This window comes from Salvelinus sp. IW2-2015, linkage group LG2 (genome assembly GCF_002910315.2).
Source record: "Salvelinus sp. IW2-2015 linkage group LG2, ASM291031v2, whole genome shotgun sequence".
NCBI classification, from domain to species: Eukaryota; Metazoa; Chordata; class Actinopteri; order Salmoniformes; family Salmonidae; genus Salvelinus; species Salvelinus sp. IW2-2015.
In genome coordinates this window covers 42939179-42957992 of record NC_036839.1, presented here as the reverse complement: position 1 = coordinate 42957992, position 18814 = coordinate 42939179, and the positions used below count along the sequence as shown (strand labels likewise).

General features: G+C 43.3%; 2 long non-coding RNA genes across 2 annotated transcripts; one reads left to right on the top strand and one right to left on the bottom strand.

Moving 5' to 3' along the window:
- Positions 1-1862, top strand: LOC139029397 (uncharacterized). Its single transcript, XR_011481700.1, has 2 exons — positions 1-859; positions 894-1862. It is a non-coding gene; the product is annotated as an uncharacterized lncRNA (long non-coding RNA).
- Positions 1863-11120: 9258 nt separating this feature from the next.
- On the bottom strand, positions 11121-11619 carry LOC139028663 (uncharacterized). The gene is made up of 2 exons (XR_011480880.1): positions 11392-11619; positions 11121-11289 (listed from the first exon to the last, which is right to left on the bottom strand). It is a non-coding gene; the product is annotated as an uncharacterized lncRNA (long non-coding RNA).
- Positions 11620-18814: the final 7195 nt, after the last annotated feature.

Genomic DNA, 18814 nt, shown 5'->3' with positions numbered 1-18814 from the left:
AGAACAACAGAACACATCTGACTTCCACTGTTCTCTTCAGAACAACAGAACATCTGTATTGATCTCCTCCGACTTCCATCGTTCTTTTCCCCTCTTCTTTTGAATGGTTGAAGGATGGAGGATAGATAGAAGCTTGTCCAGTTTGGTCCAACTATTCACCTACACAGTGGTATTAGAACCCTGTAATGACGCTGGGAGCTGGCGTCTGCTGTTACCCTTCTAGACCAGCCTGCAATGCACCCCTCTATGTATACATTTGGTTTTGGCTGTGCATGTATAAGCATCATGGAAGGTCAGAGTTCACTGCTGATTTTTGAAGAGCGGACAGGCAACGAGAGTCCAGGTTGCTACGGCTACAGCATCAAGCTCTCTCTCTTCTCCTTCGGAACATTAKAATTATTATACCCCTGCAACCGTCCCAGTAAAGATTGAGAGAGGCCACTATCTTTACAGATCAGCCTGTCAAACGTGTAACACCCACATCCTACCCACAAGTAAGCTATATACATATACAGATACATATATAGATATATATATATTAAACATGTTTCTTTTTTTGCTCTGTCACTCTTTTAACTCATATAATACATTGGCATATATAATCTATACATAAAGATTACTGAGTGTCGGGYAAAAAATGATTCTGTACTTTGGCAAAGATTTATAAATCATGAGACTGAACTACATCAAAATAGATGGTGTAAGGTGTATGTATTTTAAAGCTTTGCTTTAAAAAAAAATCACTGCATTACTTTGTTTATGTTATGAGTCTCTGTATAAAGCATCCTTTGGTAGGGGGGAGAAAGAGCGTCTAGCAAAGTTCTTTGTTGCAAAATTGTGCCAACATTTAAATTTTTTTGTCAAAATAAACCTGCCTAAAATGGAATGGCCAGAGTTAAGCACTTAAACGTGAGATATCAATGCACCTATGTGTAGCTGTGTGTTCACTGCATGTTTGGAGGCCAGATATTCTTTCCGTGACAACTTCCTCTATCTAACATCGCAGGTTTAGGGAAGCGCCACCGTATTAAACTCTTAAGCAATTATTKATTTTGTTATGTGGGGCCTACTGCCCTCATGTGGTGAACCAAAGTTTGACTATCCGTTGTGTTTTTACTACAGTGTTTTAACTGTGATTTCACCAATGACCTTCAATGGACTAGCGAAACTCAAACGGCTGAGTTTAAATGATTATTTTCAGAATATGGAAGACAAGTATTATGTCACTTTTTTCTCCTTTATGATTTTGTGAATGTCCTCATTCAATTGGATTCTGTTTGGAGCAGATTAGTCATACCTCAATGGTCAAATCTACTCCAGTGAAAAAAGAACTAGCGTTTACACATGGCATTCTGTCATGTCAAAATACACACTAAATATTTGCTTGTCCACTTCTGTTATCGCTTAATGTTTTGTATCAACTGGGTCTTTTGTTTTTAAGCTCCACTGGGTCTTCTTCCGTGGCATCTGTACTCGTTCCATTCTGTTCCAACCGTTCATTCCTCTTCAATGAGAATCCCTTCATTTTAAATGAATTGTATTTATTATTTTGATGAGTCTCCACTACTGTAAAACTATATGTGACGAAAGCATGGTTGATTCTGCATTTTTCTATGAGAAACGTGTGAGAAAWGCTTGTCGGTTCAATCCCCCTCTACCACAAAACGAATGTCAGTCTCACGTTATTTGGCGTGTAAGAAGTCTCTTCTGATGTACATGTGGCCACTTTGAGGAAATAGCCTTAGAATGTGTGCATGAATGTGCTACGATGCCTGTACAGAACTGTATGTATTTTCATTTGCTTTATTGTATGGCTTTTGTTTCTCAGAAGAAAAAAAACATATTAAAAGTAATTTGTGTTTTTTTGTTGTTGGAAAAGTCTGTGTATTCGGTTTTACATACAAATCACAAACACAATATAAATAATATACTCAACAACAAAAAACTGAAAGAAATAACACAACTATAAAGATACCATACTTCAGACAAGTTAAACCTACACTGGACAGAAGGTTAGGTTAAAGGTTAAAGGGGCAATCTGTAGTTAATACAGGACAAAGTGGACACACCACCATTGTTCCTGTAAACAGCCAAGGGATAAGGGTGGAGAAATGCAACCACTCTCACATTCACAGACAGTCATGGCCACAAAGACCATCCACTGGACCAAAATGAGGTTACTATGTTGTTTATTACAATTACGTTGTTTACAAACAACAGACAAAAACAAGTTTCTGATTTGGCAAGAGGCATAAGGCATCCACAAGTTACATTCTTCAATAATCACTTGATATTTTAAGTACAGTGCATTCGGGAATTATTCAGACCCCTTTCCACATTTTGTTACGTTACAGCCTTATTCTAAAATGTATTGCATATTTTTTTCCCCTCATCAATCTACATACAATACCTCATAATGAAAAAGCAAAAACAGATTTAAAAAATGTTGGCAAATATATTAAAAATAAAAAACAGAAATACCTTATTTACTTAAGTATTCAGACCCTTTGCTTTGAGACTAGAAATGTAGCTGAGGTGCATCCTGTTTCCGTTGATCATCCTTGAGATGTTTGCACAACTTGATTGGAGTCCACCGGGGTTAAATTCAATTGATTGGACATGATTTGGAAAGGCACCCACCTGTCTACATAAGGTAGAGTGGCCAGACAGAAGTCACTCCTGGGAAAATAGGCAGATGACAGCCCGTTTGGAGTTTGCCATATGGCAACTAAAGGACTTTTAGGCTGTGATAACAAAATGATCTGCTCTGATGAAACTAAGATTGAATGCCAAGGACAATGCAGGAGTGCAAGACAATGCAGGAGAGTCCGGACTTGAACCCGATTGAACATCTCTGGAGAGWCCTGAAAATAGCTGTGCAGCGACACTCACCATCCAACCTGACAGAGCTTGAGAGGATCTGCAGAGAAGAATGGGAGAAACTCCCCAAATACAGGTGTGCCAAGCTTGTAGCGTCATACCCAAGAAGACTCAAGGCTGTAATGACTGTCAAAGGTGCATCAACAAAGTGCTGAGTAAAGGGTCTGACTACTTATGTAATTGTGATATTTCTGTTTTCTGTTTTTATTAATACATTTGCAAACATTTCTAAAAACGTGTTTTTGCTTTGTTATTATGGGGTATTGTGTGTAGACTGATGAGGGGGAAAAACTATTTAATCCATTTTAGAAAAAGGCTGTAACATAACAAAATGTGGAAAAAGTCAAGGGGTCTGAAAACTTTCCGAATGCACTGTATACATGAGAATACATTTTGCCTGTCTGATGTCTGTTCATATTGAATATGTTTGTTCACATGAAAGATGAAAGTGCAAAATAGAATTCTGACCTTTGTTTGCACGCACGCACGCACACACACAAACACACAGTTTGTTTCAAGATTTGTTAGTCGTATGTACTGGATACACATGGTATACACCGGTCTGCCGAAACACGGTCTTAATATGAACCCGGTACTGTACACATGCCACTTACTCATACCAGCTGATTCCTGGATGGTAGTTACCATCTGATTCCTGGATGGCAGTTAACTACCGATTCCTGTATGGTAGTTACCAGTTGATTCCTGTATGGTAGTTACCAGCTGATTACTGGATGGTATTTACCATCTGATTTCTGCCATGGTAGTTATCATCAGTTTCCTGGATGGTAGTTACCATCTGATTCCTGGACCGGTAGTTACCAGCTGATTCCTGAGTGGTAGTTACCATCTTGATTCCTGGATGGTAGTTACCATCTGATTCCCTGGATGGTAGTTACCATCTGATTCCTGAATGAGAGTTACCATCTGATTCCTGGATGGCAATTAACCACTGATTCCTAGATGGTAGTTACGCAGCTGATTCTGGGTGGTAGTTATCATCTGATTTTGGGATGGCAGTTAACCAATGATTCCTGGATGGTAGTTACCAGCTGATTCCTGGAGGGTAGTTACCATCTGATTCCTGTTCGCTAGTTATCCACTGATTCCTGGATGGTAGTTAATTTCCTGATTCCTTGATGGTGGTTGCCAGCTGATTCCCGGATGGTAGTTACCATCTGATTTCTGGATGGCAGTTAACTACCGATTCCTGGATGGTAGTTACCAGTTGATTCCTGTTGAGGTAGTTTACGCAGCTGATTACTGTGATGGTATTTACCATCTGATTTCTGGATGGTAGTTTATCAGTTTCCTGGATGGTAGTTACCGGTCTGATTCCTGGATGGGGAAGTTACCCACTGATTCATGGATGGTAAGTTACCAGCTGATTTCTGGATGGTATTTTACCGTCTGTTCCTGGATGGAGTTTACCAGCTTGATTTACTGGATGGTATTTACCGTCTGAATTCCCTGTATGGTAGTTACCAGCTGATTACTGGATGGTATTTACCTCTGATTCTGTATGGTAGTTACCAGCTGATTACTGGATGGTTTTACCGTCTGATTCCTGGATGGTAGTTACCATCTAGTTCCTGGAATGGTAGTTATCATCTGATTCCTGTTTGCTAGTTTTCCCACGGATTCCTGGGTGTACTTTCTCATCATCTGATTCCTGGATGGCAGTAACCATCTGATTCTTGGATGGTAGTCACCATCTGATTCCTGGATGGTAGTTACCATCTGATTCCTGGATGGCAGTTACCAACTGGTTCCTAAATTGTAATTACCAGCTGTAGTTTCCTGGATGGTACTTACCCACTGCTTCATGGATGGTAGTTACCCACTGATTCCAAGATGGTAGTTACCAGCTGATTCCTGGATGGTAGTTATTATCTGATTCCTGCATAGCAGTTAACCAATGATTCCTTAATGGTAGTTACCACTGATTCCTGGATGGTAGTTAACTATGGATTCCTGGATGGTTGTTAACCACTGATTCCTGGATGGTAGTTAAGCACTGATTCCTGGATTGTAGTTACCATTTGTTTCCTGAATGGTAGGGTTATGTAAGCCTGTAGGAAGAGGGAATGCAACACCCTGATACAATTCAACTCCCCATTGAGTGAAAGATAAATGGTTCTGTAGGTGCAGGAAAGGATGACAAAGACAGAAAATGTACAGTTTATTGGGAATTGATTTATTCGTTCACARGGTAATTTGGGAAAAAGGGTCTGAACGGAACCAAAGCAAAGAAAGTAGAAGTTAAAGTGCCCCCTCTCCTACCTTAGCTGCCTACCCACTACTTACCTCATCTTTTAGCACCACCTGGTGCGCTAACCAAAATACAGGGGGTGGTCCTCCCAGGTCTTACCTAGTGTGCATAGACAGTAAATACTACGGGTTATGTATGCCCGCAGGCCTCTTGCCTGAGCACTCCCTAGGTGCCTTCCCCTTCCTCCCTGGGAACAAATGAAACAGAATTATCCAAACGTAAGTAAACAATTTCAAGATTCAAAAACACTGAGTCATATTGGTACACACATACCTCAGATCAGCGGCTTCAAAAAACGTATCAAAAACCTGCCTCTGAGCAACAACCAACACAGGACATCACCATCAGCTCTCTCTGAGCAACACCAACACAGGACATATCAATCAGCCTTCTTCTCCTACAAAGGAACACTGGCTTTTAAAGCTGGAGAAGGAGTCTGTAATTACAGACAGCTGTATCCTTTGATGAGAGGGCGGGGCCAGCTCCAATCTGCCATGGGGCCGACCAATCAGCTGCTTGGGGGAATCTAGGAAACCATTTCCTGAAATACATACACACAAATCCACAACACAGAAATTGGGGAATGTAACACACCCACCCAAAAACATGCAAACTTACAGTTTGGAATAACAAAACCCAACACGTATCCCCAGTTACCCGTGATAAAGCGTCGGCAAACACATTCGCCGAACCCTTCACATAGTTTATCTTTAGATTGTATCGTTGTACAATCAGAGCCCACCGCATAAGGTGGCGGTTTTTGCTTAAAAAACGCCAAATAATGATGGTCCGTGAAGACCAGTATAGGCAAGGCACTGGAGCCCACATATACCTCAAAAACCTGTAAGGCTAGCAATAAAGCCAGCATCTCTTGTTCAATGGTGGAGTACCTTGACTGACATGAGTTGAACTTACGAGAGAAGAAACTGACGGGCCGATCCACTCCCTCTTCATCTTCCTGCAAGAGAACCGCACCCACCCCAACTATACTTGCGTCTACCTCCAGCTTAGAAGGTTTGTCAAAGTTGGGGGCGGCAAGCACTGGGGCACTACCAAAGTAGCGCTTTGGCGGACTCAAAAGCATAGTTGCAGTCCTGGGACCACTTATATGGTACTTTGGGACTAAGCGGAGGTGTAAGGGGAGCTACTACCGTCCAAAAATTCTTACGGACGTACGATAGTACCCTACCATCCCCAGGAATCTGCCCGACTGGCGGCAAGTCGTGGGAGCAGGAAAAGCAACAATTGCTTCCACTTTGCCAGTTACTGGGCACACTTGACCTTGTCCCACTTGTTTCCCTAAGTAAGTCACAGTAGCCTTCCAAAACTCACACTTGGCCAAATTGAGGGTTAAAGAAGCATTCTCCAAATGCTGAAACACACTTTTCAAGCTGGCAAGACGATCAGACGAAGTAGACGAATGAATCACCATATCGTCAAGGTAAGCAGTACAATTTGGCACATCCACAAACACAATGTTAACTAGGCGCTGAAAAGTAGCCGGTGCATTACACATTCCAAAGGGCATCACAGTATATTGTACAAAGTTATCAGGCCTAACGAAAGCCGAGATGTCAGAAGCTCGAGAGGTCAGAGGCACCTGCCAATAACCTTTTAGCAAATCTAACTTACTTACGTAAGCAGCAGAGACAGTTCTATCAATGCAGTCATCTAAGTGAGGTAGAGGAAAATAATCAGACTTTGTAACTGCATTTACGCGACGATAGTCCGTACATAAGCGGGATGTACCGTCAGGCTTAGGAACAAGAATACARGGAGAACTCCAGGAGCTGTTACTGGATTTTGCCATGTCATTCTGTAATAATAAGCTACCTCACTTCTCATTACTTCCCTTTTCTTAGCACTAACCCGGTACGGATGCTGACGTAAAGGAGCAGCGTTCCCCACATCCACGTCATGTTCTAAGATGGARGTGCGACTTGGAACGTCCTGAAACACATTGAGAAAACTATCAATAGGATAAGATCATTAGTTTGATCGTTATCCAGATGTTCCATTTGAGAGGGTAACTTTTTCAGCATCTCCGAATTACATAAGCGTTTACACTGCTGTAACGCATGGCGTAACTCCAACCAATCCTCCTTATCCTCTTCTAGGTCCCAGCCAGGCTTCAGCACCAACGCAGCCACACTGGAGACATCGGGCTGGACCTGCTTACCTGAGGAGCTGTCTGGAGAGTCACGTATATAGTAAGCTTTCAGCATGTTAACATGACACACACGGGAAGAACGCCTACGATCTGGGGTCTTTATCACATAATTGGTGTCAGTGGGTTTCTTTTCCACAAGATATAGCTCAGAAAAAAGTGCCGACAGAGATGTGCCACGGATTGGCAACAAACTAAAACCTGATCCCTAGTGCAAAAGAACGGCCAACAGGCTCTTTGTCATAATGCAACTTCATGTGTTTTTGAGACAAGGAGAGAGACTTTTGGGCTAACGCACATGCAGGGTGCAGTCTCTCCTGCATCTTAGTGACATAATCCAACACATTTTTAAGGGCGCTACTGGGTGTAGGAGATAGGATATGCGCCTTCAAAACTTTTAACGGACCCCGTGGGGTGTGACCAAACACAAGATCAGCAGGGCTGAACCCCAAGGACTCTTCTATTGTTTCCCTGATAGCAAATAGGACAAAGGGCACCACCTCATCCCAATCGGTACTGGTATCCATGCAATACTTGCGTAGCATCGCCTTTTAGCGTCTGATGCCAGCCCCTTGACTCTCCGGATGATACGGACTGAAGACCTGATGGGAAATACACAGCGTCTTTAACAGATTTGAGAACAGTTTTGACATAAAGTTGGTTCCCTGATCAGTTTCGATTACTTTAGGGAGTCCAAACGTAGAGAAGAAATTCACTAGTGCCTTCACTACAGTCTTAGCCGTTATAGTCCAGAGAGGAATAGCCTCTGGGTATCGAGTCTCACTGCACATTATTGTTAGTAAGAACTGGTTACCTGACCTGGTTTCGGGCAACAGACCTACACAATCGATTATCACTCATTCAAACGGTTCCCCCACCACAGGAATCGGGCAGAGTGGTGCACGAGGAACTGTTTGATTCGCTTTCCCAGTGAGTTGACATACATGACATGTTTTACAAAATTGGACAACGTCAGACTTCAAACCTGTCCAGAAAAAATGTCGAAGGACTTGGTTATAAGTCTTCGTGATCCCCAAATGTCCGGACCACGACTGGTCATTGGCGAGTGACAGCACTTGCTGTCGGAACGGTGTAGGAACAACCACTTGACACACTTCACTCCAGTCACTAACAGTGTCATGAGGTGCCCATTTACGCATCAAAACTCATGCTTCCATAAAGTAGGCGGTCTCCTTAGTTTTAGCTTCCTCAGTGGAAATTACCGAAGCAAAACACTTGCGAAGACTGGTGTCTCCCTTAGTTTTTATGGGGGTAAAAACTGTCGGCCTTGCAGAAGGAATACTCATTGCACTGTCTTCTACCTCAACATTCTCAAAAATMGAACTAGCCAAATCCACCACATCTCCCAGCTTGCAAGATTGTGCCCTCATTAACACACAGGTAGGAAAAACATGGGGTAATGCTTGAACCAATTTATCATCTGCAGTTTTGATTTSTGGATTGTCTACTACTTCTAACACAGGAGTGACGTTACCACCAGCGGTATCGTTCCCTGATAGCAATGTGACTCCTTTTACTGGCAGTGTAGACACTACACCAACACGGAAACGTCCTGATACCAAGTCTGACACTAAGTGGACCCAGTYTAATGGTACAGGTACGGTTTTTGTCTCTATACCCTGTAATATGACATGCAAGCCACAATATGTTTCAGGAGACCAGGGTGAAGCATCAGTAACGTTTACTGACTGCGCCGCCCCGGTGTCTCGTAAGATTTGTATGGGCTTTTGATCAGCTTGTTCTCCAGTTAAGGAAACACAACCGACAGAGATAAACGAAGCATAGACAGGATTCGGTTTCCCAAATGCTGAGCCAATAACTCGGTATAACGGACGAGCCAAAGACTGGACTAAACCCWCACTTTTTAACCTCTCTGGGATATTCGGGACGCTAGCGTCCCACCTCAACAACAGCCAGTGACATTGCAGGGCTCCAAATTCAACATAACAGAAATTCCATAATTACAATTCCTCAAACATACAAGTATTTTACACCATTTTAAAGATAAACTTGTTGTAAATCGAGCCACAGTGTCCGATTTCAAAAAGGCTTTACCACGAAAGCACACCAAACGATGATGTTAGGTCAGCACCTAGTCACAGAAAAACACAGCCATTTTTCCAGCCAAAGAGAGGAGTCACAAAAAGCAGAAATAGAGATAAGATTAACCACTAACCTTTGACGATCTTCATCAGATGACACTCATAGGACTTCATGTTACACAATACATGTATGTTTTGTTTGATAAAGTTCATATTTATATCCAAAAATCTTAGTTTACATTGGCGTGTAATGTTCAGTAATGTTTTGCCTCCAAAACATCCGGTGATTTTGCAGAGAGCCACATCAATTTACAGAAATACTCATAATAGACATTGCTAAAAGATACAATTGTTATGCATGGAATTATAGATGAACTTCTCCTTAATGCAACCGCTGTGTCAGATTTCAAAAAAACTTTTCGGATAAAGCACACCATGCAATAATCTGAGTACGGCGCTCAGACACAAAAACAAGCCATYCAGATACCCGCCATGTGGTGGAGTCAACAGAAGTCAGAAATAGCATTATAAATATTCACTTACCTTTGATGATCTTCATCAGAATGCACTCCCAGGAATCCCAGTTCCACAATAAATGTTTGTTTTGTTCGATGAAGTCCATCATTTATGTCCAAATACCTCCTATTTGTTCACGCYTTTAGTACACAAATCCAAACTCAGGAGGCGCGGGCAAGTCCAGGCGAAAGTTCAGATGAAAAGTCATATTACAGTTCGTAGAAACATGTCAAATTAAGTATAGAATCAATCTTTAGGATGTTTTTATCATAAATCTTCAATAATGTTTTAACCGGAGAATTCCTTTGTCTATAGAAATGCAATGGAAGGCAGCAAACTCTCACGGGAGCACTCGTGGCACTCTGCCAGACCCCTGACTCAATCAGCTCTTATTCCCCCATCCTTCACAGTAGTAGCATCAAACAAGGTTCTAAAGACTGTTGACATCTAGTGGAAGCCTTAGGAAGTGTGACTCCATAGTCACCATCAGCTCTCTCTGAGCAACAACCAAAACAGGACACATCAATCAGCCTTCTTCTCCTACAAAGGAAAACTGGCTTTTAAAGCTGGAGAAGGAGTCTGTAATTACAGACAGCTGTATCCTTTGACGAGAGGACGGGGTCAGCTCCAATTTGCCATGGGGCCGACCAATCAGCTCCTTGGAGGAATCCTGGAAGCGATTTCCTGAAATACATATACACAAACCCACAACACAGAAACTGGGGAACGTAACAGTAGTTACCATCTGATTCCTGGACGGTAGTTACGTACAGATTCCTGGATGGTAGTTACCTACAGATTCCTGGATGGTAGTTACCTTCTGATTCCTGGATGGCAGTTAACCCCTTATTCCTGGATGGTGTTTCCATCTGATTCCTGGATGGCGGTTACCATCTGATTCCTGAATGGTAGTTAACCACTGATTCTTGGATGGTAGTTATCATCAGATTTCTGGATAGCAGTTAAGCAATGATTCCTGGATGGTAGTTATCATCTGATTCCTGGATGGTAGTTACCATCTGATTCCTGGATGGTAGTTACCATCAGATTTCTGGATAGCAGTTAACCACTGATTCCTGGATGGTAGTTACCATCTGATTCCTGAATGGTAGTTAACCACTGATTCCTGGATGGTAGTTACCTGCTGATTCCTGGATGGTAGTTACCATCTGTGTCACGGTTCTCTAAAGTAGAACCCAGAAGCAGACCAGGACAAGGAGAGTAAGACGAAGGTGAGTATTTATTTACAAGTTTAAATGTAGTGATAGAAAAATCCAAGTAGCGGAGCGGGCAGCGGAGGTGAGTTGATGGAATTGAGTAAGCAGATCCAAGGTAGTAACTGAAGTCACCGACGACCAGGTAGGGATGGGATGAGTGTTCCGGGTGAATGACTGTAGACAGAAAAAACGAAGGTAAGTTCAAGGCAAGCAAGACGTACAAAACAACAAAACAAACTCTATCAAACTGGAGGCTGATACGCTGGCACAACATACTGTTCATGGCTAACGATCCGGCAGGGAATGGATGTCAGGTCAGCGCTTATGAAGTGGAGGGGTGATGATCAGGACCAGGTGTGCAGATAGCTGATGGGATACAGGTGCGGGTACTCAGAGATCCTCCAACTAGCTACGTCGCCCGGCAACCAGACAGGGTGCGTTCCAGGACACCGGAAAAAACACTCCAGGACAGAACACAGGCAAAAACAGACTCAGGAAGCGGGATTCGTGACAATCTGATTCCTGAATGGTAGTTAACCACTGATTCCTGGATGGCAGCTAACCACTGATTCCTTGATAGTAGGTAACTACTGATTCCTTGATGGTAGGTAACCACTGATTCCTGGATGGCAGCTAACCACTGATTCCTTGATGGTAGGTAACCACCGATTCCTGGATGGTAGTTACCATCTGATTCCTGGATGGTAGTTATCACCTGATTCCTGGATGGTAGTTAACCATTGATTCCTGGATGGCAGTTAACCACTGATTCATGGATGGTAGTTACCATCTGATTTCTGGATGGTAGTTACCAATCTGATTCCTGGATGGCAGCTAACCACTGATTCCTTGATGGTAGGTACCACTGATTCCTGATGGTAGTTACCATCTGATCCTGGATGGTAGTTACCAGCTGATTCCTGGATGGTAGTTAACCACTGATTTCTGGATGGTAGTTACCAGCTGATTCCTGGATGGTTCCTGGATGGTAGTTAACCACCAATTCCTGGATGGTAGTTAACCACTGATTCCTTGATGGTAGGTAACCACTGATTCCTGGATGGTAGTTTCCATCTGATTCCTGTGTACCTCCTTACCCAAGCTGGGGGTTCCCGGTTCCTCTCCCTGGCCGATGCCTGACCACATTGCAAACTGCTTCTACCTTGCAAACTGCTGCATTGCTCTCTCTGCCCATTGCATCCCAGTGACCTTGCTAGAGGCCTTTACAGTAATATCCAGTCCTTTCTGATTGCACACATTTCTGTTACCATACAAAGTTACGTTTTTGCAAGTATTTTGCAATGAAATTACCGGTACATGGAKTTATAATGAAGCACTAAAGCTGAAATGCAAATTGTGCACAATTAATGCTCATAGCCATTTTTGAACTTGTAACACACTCTCCTGGCCTCTTGATGTCAGTGTTTCTCTTCTAGACAGAGAGAGAGAGAGCTGATTGGCCGTAAGGCTGTGCATCCATGCTTAGAGCCAGTAGTCATCAACTGTATGTGTGTAAGTGCGTGTGTGTGCGTGCGCGTGCATCCACGTCCATGCACTTGTAGGTATACGCACACACACACATATTATACGCTTGAGGGGTGGGAAGGAGTTGTTCGTGTAAGGGACAAAGCTTATTTTCCCCCCGTCCTCCGGGTGCAAGATCAAGCTCAAGTTCCCTCCGGGTGCATAAGTTCCCTCGGGTGCAAAAGTGTGCGTGTGCATGTGTTCATTTCTGAATGAATTAATTTCTAAGCTCCTGAGAATAACAACACTCAAGCACCACCCTATGTGCGYATGGGAAAACCACAACAACACCATTTAGCACTAGGTTACGCGTGTGGTTTCCCGCCTCAGATATTTAAAAATAATTGCCTCGGGATATCATTGTGACTGGAGGAAAATGGCAATTTGCTGACAAGAAAATGACAAGTATGGAGCATTTGGAGGCCTGTATGGTGGCACGGGCAGGGGTGGGAGATGCCCATTTAATCTAAGTGGGCTTTGTGCATCAAGGACAAAAATCGGAAAATCAATATTTTGTCTGGTTGCTGAGCGCAGTAATCTGGGTTGGGGGGGGGGGGGGGGGGGGGGGGGGGGGGGGGGTCCGCGCAACAGGTGTCCAGTTTCCTGGGAAAGTAAAGCCTTTTTGTCGGTCGTCACACATGCAAACATGACACGTCTCAAAGCAGAGATGTATCTCCTTCTGAAACCAGTGTTGTATAACAACACAGACTAAGTGGAGCTTGAGCAGTGCTACAAAATGAAGGACACTATGTAACTCTCAACTTAGGTGTCATTAAAGGAAAACTCCAACCCCAAAAACAYTATTTTGGTATTTGTTTCTTTAGTCCATTGTTGAAAATTGTCCCAAAATGTTTTGCATGTCAGCTATCAAGTTTTGAAGATATAGAACTTTCTAAATACAGAAATAAATACAGAAATGCATTCAACCCTCAAACTTGATACAGTCATCTCACCAGACTCCTTCAAAAACATAAACTGAGCTGCTATCTGATCAATGTACCTGCTGGTTATTAAGTGTGCTGTGTTGCCTTGTAACTTTCTGTTCCAACCCACTGGGAATATTTCTTATAGTTGTATATTTGCTTCCTCTGTATAGTGCGCTTTATTTATTTTTAGTGGTATTGTGTGTTGTCCTGTTTGTTCACTGTTCTAATGTTATCCCTCTTGGCCAGGTCATTATTGTAAATTATAATTTTTTCTCAATTGACTTATCTGGTAAAATAAAGGTGAAATAAATCAGTAAAATAATGCAGAATCATACCAACTGTATATTTAAGCAATAAGGCCCGAGGAGGTAAGGTATATGGACAATATACCGTGGCTAAGGTCTGTTCATAACCAAGACGCAACGCAGAGTGCCTGGACACAGCCCTTAACCGTGGTATATTGGCAATATACCACCAACACAGAGGTGCCTTATTGCTATTATGAACTGGTTACCAACGTAATTAGAGAAGTAAAAATACATGTTTTCTCATACCCATGGTATACGGTCTCATATACCACTGCTGTCAGCCAATCAGCATTCAGGGCTCAAACCACCCACTTTATAATTCAAGTTATATATCTTTAAAACTTGATTGCTGACATGCAAAACATGTTGGGACTATATCAACAATGGACTAATGAAACAAATAACAAAATATAGTTTTGGGGTGTGTCACGCCTGCTCCCGCTTTTCCCCCCTGGTGCTTGAGGGCGCTTGAGGGCGCTTGAGGGCGCCAGGCTGCCCTGCATCATGCACTCCTGCCATCTATTACTCACACCTGCCTTCCCTCGTCATGCGCATCAGCGATATTGGACTCACCTGGACTCACTCATCATCTGTTTATTTCCTCCCCTATATTTGTCAGTTCCTTGCTCTGTTCCTCGCTGCTGCATTCATTGTTTTTTGTTTGTGTTACCTGTTTGCTGACGCTGTTCCTGTCTCGTTCCATGTCCGTTCCTTATTAAATGTTTAACTACCCGTACCTGCTTCGTCTCTCCAGCGTCATTCTATGTGACATGGTGGAGTTTTCCTTTAAGGTCAAGGGCAAGTTAAAACATCATGTACATGCATACAAGTCAGCCACATTATGCGTGTGTGTGGCTAGGAGCGCGCGTGTGTGTGTGTGTGTGTGTGTGTGTGTGTGTGTGTGGGTGTGTTGTGTGTGTGTGTGTGTGTGTGTGTGTGTTATGTGTGTGTGTGTGTGTGTGTGTGTGTGTGTGTGTATTCTTCTGAAGGTGTGCATGTGTACTCTCCTCCCAGCAGTGTGTGTGTTGCGGAGGTGTGAGTGTGACACTGTTTCCCTCACTGTCCATCCTAAGAGACTGGCATGACTGAGTCACTCCATGTCCAAACTTTCCATCCAACGCTCCCAAAACCATTGGTCCGGACAGCAAGGCCCTCCCGAGCGGTCTCTCGTGCTTCCTGACTAAAAATACATCCTTCAGGATGTTATTGAAAAGCCTCACATGCGTGTCTGGCTTGCATCTTTCTGCCTTTGGGATGTTTATTTTTTCTACCTTCCTTCCATAAATAAGAGAGGTGGAATTACTGAGAAACACAACATTGTCATAGTTTTATAGTGCTACCCAATGAGCTTCCTGCAATTGATGTCAGTTCCCGGTAAGGGTAGGGAACGTTTGGGATTTGTGGGCTGTTTGATTTGCTTGAAATGCTTGGTCTCTTTGATCTGTGGAAATGTGCAAGAGTGTTAGATAATATTGGATAGTTTCTTTGTTGTTGTCCCATCATTATTAATGTAAAGAAAGTATTGCTGATTTCCAGTCCAAGTAAGTTCAACTTACATGGTAAGATAAGGGTAAATACAGTGTGTACAGGTTTTTGTTCCAGCCAAGCGTTAACTCAACACACCTGATTTAAATACAGTTGACAATTGATAGCTATACCAGTTTTTCAATCCCAATTCAAACATATTCTTTTTACTCTGGATTTATATTAGGAAGCTTCAGTTTAACATGCATAGTAGTTCCAGTTCTAAACCAGAGTGTGTTTGAATCAGAGCTGGCCTGGAATGAAACCCTGCATAAACTGTAGTGGCTCTCCACTGGCCCTGTCCTCCCTTCTGACCTCCCTCAACAGGCAGGTCAAATACGCCGGGGCCATATAAATATCCCCGGAATGAGAGGTCAAAGGTGAGGGTGAATTGAATGGGGATTGGGGGTGAGAGTGGAGTGTTCTCCCACCACCACTCGAGAGGACAGAGAGGACACTGGACCCGTCAAGTCACACACACTCAACACCCTAAATGCATTTGACACACACCATACACAGACTTCACACACCACACACAGACTTCACACCCCATACACAGACTTCACACACCATACACAGACTTCACACACCATACACAGACTTCACACACCATACACAGACTTCACACACAATACACAGACTTCAAACACCATACACAGACTTCACACACCATACACAGACTTCTCCCAAAAAACGAGAGATCCATATCTGTCAGCATACACACACACGATATAACATTTGTTTTATTAATGAATTCAAATAGAGAAAGTTCAGTTGGTGAATTATCTGCCTTCTGGCTTTTGCACCATTCCCCTAGTAGTGCAAGAATCGCAATCCCCATCCATAACCACACCACATCTCACACCACTCCACCTCACCCAATCAAAACAGTCCCCCCAACCCCCCCCCCGCCCCCCCACGTAACAGATGGCCAGATGGTCATAGGGGTCGCATAGGGTTTAGTGGGGTCTCGAAGGGGGTCGTAAGGGGTTAGGCTGAGTCAGGGTGTTTGTAATTGTTGTGACATGGCTGGTGCCTGTCAGCGTGCAGGTGGAGGGCTAGCATGTTGCCTTCAAGGCCCTCTCTTGCCACTCCAATCCCATAAATGGTCAGGCTTTGGACAACGTTGGGGCCTGTCAGTTGGCCATCTCGAACGAGCCCCCAACAAGTGGATTACAGACTTGCTTTACTCAGCATTCACACACACCTGTTTGAGAAAGCCCTGTCGAAAGCTTGCGACTATACGGTTCTAACTGCAAAAAGATGATTCTGAGATCATTGGCTCTAAAGTTCTGAACCCTCATTGGTTTGAATGGTGACAGCTAATTTTATCTTGTATTCTTTTGAACTTAACAATTGGAATTGTGGTATTTAGGCCTCCCGAGTGGCACAGCGGTCTAAGCCACTGCATCGCAGTGTTGCGTAGTCAGTACAGCATGGGGTTCGATCCCAGGCTGTGTCATTACCGGCCATGACCGGGAGTCCCATAGGGCGGTGCACAATTGTCCCAGCATCGTCCGGGTTAGGGGAAGGTTTGGCCGTAGGGCATTACTTGGCTCTAGAGACTCGTTCTGGCGCTTGCAGGCTGACTCAGTCGTCAGTTGAACAGTGTTTCCTCCGATACATTGGTGCAGCTGGCTTCCAGGTTAAGCGAGCGGGTGTTAAGAAGCGTGGTTTGGCGAGTCATGTTTCGGAGGACGCATGACTTGACCTTTGGCTCTCCTGAGCCCGTTGGGGAGTTGCAGCYATGAGACAAGATCGTAATTACAAACAAAAAAGTAATTGTGGTATTTAGAGTACTATATAGGAAGAGAACTTTGAACAGAGCAAGGCTATGTCATTAACTTAATTTTGACAAAAATGCAGATAGAATCTTATAGTCCCAAGCACTCACTGTATTAAGGCAGCAAAAACAAACGTGGGCAAAGTTCAGAGAAAGCATACGCTAATGGGAAGACTGAGTGCGAATTGAACTTAGTCCTTGACAGCACCGTGATTAATATTTAACCTCTACCTCAACCTCTGTCCTCTCTGTTTCTCACTCTCATTAAGATCTAGCAACAGGCCCTCTACAGTTGTGCAGTTGGTGGTGTAACTGAGTCAGGTTTGTAGGCCTCCTTGCACGCAAATGCTTTTTCAGTTCTACCCACACATTTTCTATAGGATTGAGATCAGGGCTTTGTGATGGCCACTCCAATACCTTGACTTTGTTGTCCTTAAGCCATTTTGACACAACTTCGGAAGTATGCTTGGTGTCATTGTCCATTTGGAAGACCCATTTGCGACCAAGCTTTAACTTCCTGATTGATGTCTTGAGATGTTGCTTCAATATATCCACATACTTTTCCTCCATCGTGATGCCATCTATGTTGTGAAGTGCACCAGTCCCTCCTGCATAAAAGCACCTCCACAACATGTTGCTGCAACCCTCATGCTTCACGGTTGGGATGGTGTTCTTCGGCTTGCAAGCCTCCCCCGTTTTCCTCAAACATAATGATGGTCATTATGGCCAAACAGCTCTGTTTATGTTTCATCAGACCAGAGGACATTTCTCCAAAAAGTACAATCTTTGTCCCCATGTGCAGTTGCAAARCGTAGTCTGCTTTTTTTATGGTGGTTTTGGAGCAGTGGCTTCTTCCTTGCTGAGCGGCCTTTCAGGTTATGTCGATATAGAACTCGTTTTACTGTGGATATAGATACTTTTGTGCCTGTTTCCTCCAACATCTTCACAAGGTCCTTTGCTGTTGTTCCGGGATTGAGTTGCACTTTTCACACCAAAGTACGTTCATCTCGAGGAGACAGAGCGCGTCTCCTTCCTGAGCGGTATGACGGCTGCGTGGTCCCATGGTGTTTATACTTGCGTACTATTGTTTGTACAGATGAACGTGGTACCTTCAGGCGTTTGGAAATTGCTCCCAAGGATGAGGTCTTGGCTGATTTCTTTTGATTTTCCCATGATGTCAAGCAAAGAGGCACTGAGTTTGAAGGTAGGCCTTGAAATACATCCACAGCTACACCTCCAATTGACTCAAATGATGTCAATAGCCTATTAGAAGCTTCTAAAGCCATGACATAATAATTCTGGAATTTCCCAAGCTGTTTAAAGGCACAGTCAACTTAGTGTATGTAAATTCTGACCACTGGATTGTGATACAGTGAATTAAAGTGAAATAATCTGTCTGTAAACAATTGTTGGAAAAATGTCCTAACCAACTTGCCAAAAACTATCGCTGAAGGCCCATTATCAGCAACCATCACTCCTGTGCACGGTGTGCTAGCTATCCAAGTTCATCAATTAAAAGGCTAATTGATCATTAGAAAAATACTTTTGCAATTATGTTAGCACAGCTAAAACTGTTGTTCTGATTAAAGAAGCATACAATTGGCCTTATTAGACTAGTGAGTACGAAACACCCC